Source organism: Drosophila miranda, assembly GCF_003369915.1.
Source record: "Drosophila miranda strain MSH22 chromosome Y unlocalized genomic scaffold, D.miranda_PacBio2.1 Contig_Y3_pilon, whole genome shotgun sequence".
Classification (NCBI taxonomy): Eukaryota; Metazoa; Arthropoda; class Insecta; order Diptera; family Drosophilidae; genus Drosophila; species Drosophila miranda.
Window position 1 is genome coordinate 202,094 of NW_022881625.1, and position 6,056 is coordinate 208,149.

At 53.3% G+C, this 6,056-nt stretch overlaps 1 long non-coding RNA gene across 1 annotated transcript; it reads right to left on the reverse strand.

Moving 5' to 3' along the window:
* Positions 1-4,883: 4,883 nt before the first annotated feature.
* On the reverse strand, positions 4,884-5,467 carry LOC117194738. The gene is made up of 3 exons (XR_004474900.1): positions 5,379-5,467; positions 5,167-5,305; positions 4,884-5,102 (listed from the first exon to the last, which is right to left on the reverse strand). It is a non-coding gene; the product is annotated as an uncharacterized LOC117194738 (long non-coding RNA).
* Positions 5,468-6,056: the final 589 nt, after the last annotated feature.

The following is a 6,056-nucleotide window of genomic DNA, read 5'->3' on the forward strand; positions in this document are numbered from 1 at the left end:
GTGGGAGCGAAGATGAGGATGAGGGGGAGAGGAAGCAGGCCAGACGACGGGGCCGCCATCACCAGCAGCGGCAGCAGCGGCCGCCAATTGGGAAGCCGAAGAAAAAAAGGCAGACAATGGAGGAACTAGAGGCTATTGTCCAGGAGCAGCTGAGGCAGCACGAGTTGAGGGAGCAACAGCAGAAGCAGCAGAAACGGACGGCACATGCAGCCAACACCAACACAGTTGCCGATCCTGCCACTCTGCCGCAATCAACACAGCCAACACATGCCCCTGCCCCTGCCCCTGCCACTAGTATAAATACAAATAGCCAGACCCACAGCCATCACCAACATCAAAAACAGACAATACAAAGACAATCACCAGCCACTCACACAGACAATACCACAATTAACAATAGAGATAATAATGACGCCAATACAAATACAAATACACCCGCCAATACAAACACCAACACCACCACCGCCATCACCATCACAAACACCCCTGCCACTACCACCGACGATGACATCCGGCACGGCGAATTCGGGCATCAGCCCAGCCAGGAACGTGGCTTGAGGATCCTCATCCGAGGACTCTCCCACTCCACACCGCCGGATTGGATTCGCAGCAGCATGCTGAACGGTTCGGTTTGTAAGGGCAATCACCGATCGATTCGATCGCAGCCGTCAATACAACCTATTCGAGGCTGAGATCGCCCCCAAACCGGACCGTGGCCAATACGAGGTGTTGAAGCTGCGACGCCTGGGTGGGAGGCCCATCACGGTTGAGAGACTTGGAGTCTCCCGTGACCCTGCCCAGTGCCATCGATGCCAGGTGTTTGGCCACACCCGCGCATACTGTAGACGAGCTGCTGTCTGCATGAAATGCGCGGGTGGACATCTGACGACGGAGTGCAGCAAGCCAAGGAACGTTGCTCCCAAGTGCGCCAACTGCCAGGGCCAGCACATCAGCGCCTACAAGGGCTGCAGCGCCTACAAGGCAGCCAGGCAGCGGCTCCTGGCCCACAGGGTCGCCAGGGAGGAGGAGCATCGACGGCAGCAGCAGCAGCCAACACAACAACGACAACAGCCAATCCAACGCCGCCAGCAGCAGCCACATCCACAGCCACTCCATAACCCGCAGCAGCAACGCCAACACCAACCGGGTCGGCAGCATCGGCAACAGCATCGGTATGGCGACCATCATCCCCAGCCATCGACCAGGGGGCGCCAACACCAGAGGGTCCAGCCGATGCAACCGATCGCGAATGATGCCCCGACGCCACGCCAACACCAGCAGCAGCAGCGGCCAGCAGCTCAGTGCGATGGCAGCTGTGCCAAACATCTAAAAGAGAGCGCCATTAAACTCAAAATGCTGGAGGAAAGGTTGGCAGCAATGGCCACGCTGATCGCAAACCTGACAGAGGCTAGAGGCGGGGGCTTGGCAGCCATGCCGCCACTACAGACAACACCACCTACACACCCGCCGCCGCTACAAGTGCATTTAATTTGGCCACATCGCGCCTAATTTTAAGAGCAGCCAAGACTTCACGAAGTGCTGCTACAATTGCGCAGGAGCCGACCACCAGGCCAAAGATTGCAAAGACGAACCAAGTTGCATTCTTTGCAAGCGCCACCGGGTGAAGGACCCGAAGCACCAAACGACGAGTTCGAGGTGCCCGCAGTACCAAAAGGCGATGCAGCAAATGAAGGATAGATGAAAATCATCCAACTAAACCTCAACCACTGCGAGATGGCAACGCAGCTGCTGGACCAGACCATAAGGGAGCACCGTATTGATGTAGCAGTCATAAGCGAGCAATACCGGAATCGCAACTCGGGAGAGTGGATTGCTGACTCGAGCAAGAAGGCAGCGATATGGAGCTGTGCGAGTCCCACACAGCAACTACTGCAAACATACGTCGGAGACGGATTCGCCAGAGCCCGGATAAATGGAGTGCACATATATAGCTGCTACCTGCCCCCGAGCCTCAGCCTACAGCAGGCGACGCAGGCACTGGAAAGGATTGCTGAAGATGCGCGGGAGAAACACCCTACGCTCATAGCCGGCGATTTCAACGCTTGGGCGACGGAGTGGGGATGCCCGAGAACGAACCCAAGGGGACAGGCGCTCTTAGAATGCTTTTCGACGTTGGATGCCGTACTGCTGAACACAGGCACACAGCAGACGTTAGGCAGAGCTGGAACGGGGTCTATAATAGACCTTACGTTCGTGAGCAGCAGCCTCAGCCGCAGGACAACGTGGGAAGTTAGTGGCTTATACACCGGGAGTGACCACCAAGCCCTCATATGTGAAATCCAGGAAACGGGCGCACCTAACCCGTTCATTGGTAAGCAGATCGGTTATAAGACCGAAACGCTAGAGCCGGATATGGTCCGGGCCATGTTTGAGGACTACGAGACCAACGGTACGGCTGACGAGAGAGCAAGCCAACTGGCTATACATACGCTGGAAGCATGTGATGCCTCCATGCTAAGGAAAAGAAGAAGCCTGAACAACCGCAGGCCAACGTATTGGTGGAACGCTGCAATAGGTAGCGCCAGGCAGGAGTGCCAGCGGAAAAGACGACTATACCAGCGTTCGAGAGGTTCCCCGAAATTCGAGAGGCTCCAAGGAGAATATAAAGAAAGCAGACGCTGCTTGAAGAGGCAGATCAAGGATGCCAAGCGCAAATGCTTCGAAAAGCTCTGCGATGACGCAGATGCGAACCCTTGGGGCTACGCATACAGGCTGGTAATGAAGAGACTGCGAGTGTTCAGTCCCCCGTCGCCAATATGTGCAGATCTGCTGGTTAACATAGTAGAAACCCTATTTCCAGAGAAAGTGGCAGCCCAGAGGGTGATGGATAGAATACCGCCACCTGAAATAGAAGCCACCACGGGAGCAGAAGTCCTCGAAGCTCTACAACGGATCAAGAACGGCAAAGCACCAGGACCTGATGGGGTCCCAAATGCCGTTCTCCGCACGGCTATTGAGACCAATCCACAAATGTACGTGATTTATTCAATGCGTGCATGTCCGAAGGAACCTTCCCCAGACCATGGAAGCGACAGCGGCTAGTCCTCTTACCCAAGGGGAACAAGCCGACCGAGGAGCCATCATCCTATAGACCACTCTGCATGCTCGACACAGTGGGTAAGATCCTCGAGCGCATAATCCACACCAGGCTGGAGAAGGCAGTAACGCGTCAGCTCTCACCGAGACAGCACGGGTTTCGCAAAGGCAGGTCCACGGTGGACGCAATCGGCGAGGTATGTGAGATAGCAAAGCGAGCTATCGATGGCACCCGATGGATGTACGGGACCAAAGAGTATTGCATAGTGGCAACACTCGATGTCCAAAATGCATTCAACTCTGCCAATTGGGATCACATACTAGAAGAATTGAGAAACTTTCAAATACCGCCGTATCTGCAGAATATCATCGCGGACTACCTAAGAGACCGAGTGCTCATATATGAGACGGATAAAGGGGCACGTGAGCACCAAATCACTGGAGGAGTTCCCCAAGGATCGGTCCTCGGCCCGCTGCTGTGGAACATCATGTATGATGGAATCCTCAAGATGGATATGCCAATGGGCGCCACGGTGATAGGCTTTGCCGACGACATAGCAATAGTCGTAGTGGCAAAACAGAAAGAAGCGGCGGAAGAAATCTGCAACGACGCGGTAGAGAGAGCCAGAACATGGCTATCAGGGAGGGATCTCTCATTAGCCACCCACAAAACGGAGGCGGTGCTCATAAGCAGCAGGAAAGTAGTGGAGACGGCCACGATCCGAGTAGGAGACTGCACTATTAGCTCCAGTCCAAGCCTGAAGTACCTGGGGGTCATGATTGACCACAGACTCAGCTTCAAGCATCACATGGCGTATGCAAGCAGCAAAGCAGGAAAGACGGCAGTGGCCCTATCCCGCATCATGGCCAACACCGGAGGCCCGAAACAGCCAAGGCGAAAGCTACTAGCGAGCGTAGTTGGCTCAACGCTAATGTACGCTGCACCAATATGGGTTGATGCAATGAAGCATAAAACATATGCCCGAGAATGCAACGCAGTCCAGAGGCTGTGTGCCCTGAGGGCGTGTTGCGCATTCAGAACGGTATCCCAAGACGCCGCACTTGTGGTAGCAGGAATGATTCCCATCCATCTGCTGGCAAGAGAAGCCGCAGGAATCAGGGCACAGCGAACCCTGGGGACTACGGACCAGGACACCAGAGGTGCCTTAAGGCAGCGCACAATCCTGCAATGGCAAGATTCGTGGGATAACAGCAGCAAAGGGCGATGGACCCATAGGCTAATCCCAGACCTGAAGAGTTGGCTGAACCGTAGCCATGGACAAGTGGAGTATCACCTGACACAACTGCTGACAGGACACGGTTGCTTTAAAGCCTACCTGCATAGGTTTAAGCACGAGGACGACCCCTTCTGCGTGGTCTGCGCAGGGGTCATCGAAGACGCAGAGCACTGCTTCTTCGAATGTCCAAGATTTCGGCAAGAACGAGAGGATCTAAGCAACAAGCTTGGAAGAATGCCAGCGGTGTCAAACCTGGCAGAATGCCTGCTGGAGTCGGAAGGAAACTGGGCCTCGATTAGATTCATGGCCGTAACTATGGCTACCAAACTGCGTCGCGAAGAAAGAGCACGCAATGCAAGGAGATAAAGGATAAAGGAGATTATTAAGAGAAGAGCCCTACGGGCATCTCCCCCCGGCGAAGTAATATCTCGCGACAGTACCGCCGGGATCCGGGATAGGTGTGGTTGGTTTTAGAGTGGTTAGAGTCCCTCACTTCGGCTTCGGCTGAGTCGGCATGAAGCTTTCCTGTAGTCACACAACAAAAAAAAAAAAAAAAAAAAAAAAAAAAAAAAAAAAAAAACACACCCGCCGCCACCACAACCAGCCGCCAATACAGCAGCAGCAGTAGCCATATCGGACAGTGAGCCGGATATGGACATGGACGACGACAGCCAATGGACCGACGAAGAGCCTTACGATGACCTACGTAGGTTCCTAAATGGACAATCCAGTGGCGACTTTGAAAGCGACGGATTATACGGCGTCTACTGATTGCGCCAAATAGCAGAAGTTTAATGGCAATAAAACCTAAAAATAGACAAAATTAAACACAATTAACAACAATCTGCAAATGACCATTAAACATACTCACCTGCTATTAAACTGACAGAGCTGCCCCTCCAGCAGCTGCCTCGCCACTCCTGCAACTCTCTTGAGGCATAATGGGCGAAATTTGGAGACCTCATCAGAAGCACTACCGTCAATTCCAACAGAAGTCCAGAGGCCAGCCACTAAAATACAAAGAAAAACAGCCAATTCACGCCAACACGAAAAAACGCCCAAAACACACAAAAAAACACGTACCTGCCAATCACCAGACAGAGCTGCCCCCACAGCAGCTGCCTCGCCATGAACATCATCAATTTTTGCCAAAGGGGCGGAAAAGGAGGCCTTTTTTGAACCGATGACGAACGTGGCCGAGGAGGCCAGGCCAACTCTGCTGACAACGCATCCTGGTGGCCGGACCAGCAGCCACTCGGATGCGGCCAATCAACAAGTAAATCGACAACGTATCCTGGTGGCCGGACCAGTTGCCACTTGGATGCGGCCAATAATAATGACAGTCTGACATCACACACCGATGTCAACGCCAACACACTGGACAACGCATCTCGGGTAGCCGGACCAGTGCCACTCGGTCTGCTGCATTAAACCAACAGACAGATGCAACGTGGGCGGCCGGACTAGAGCCGCTCGCCATCTCCAACTTTGCCCACGATGCACGCCAACACCATCAATCCAGCCATCGCCACTAAACAACACACAGGGGGACAACAGAGCCGGCCGGTATACAGCGTAATGTTCGCATTGCGTTTGATATGCCTGCCGGTGCTCCGTTGTTGTTTGTCCTCCTGTTAGAAATAAAATAAATATAATTAATATGTTTATAAGTGTGTAAATATATGTCAATTATCGTTTATTTTACCTTGTCTGCATCAATGTTCTTGTTGTAGATGTCAATCCTGTTGTTTTTTGTAGTTT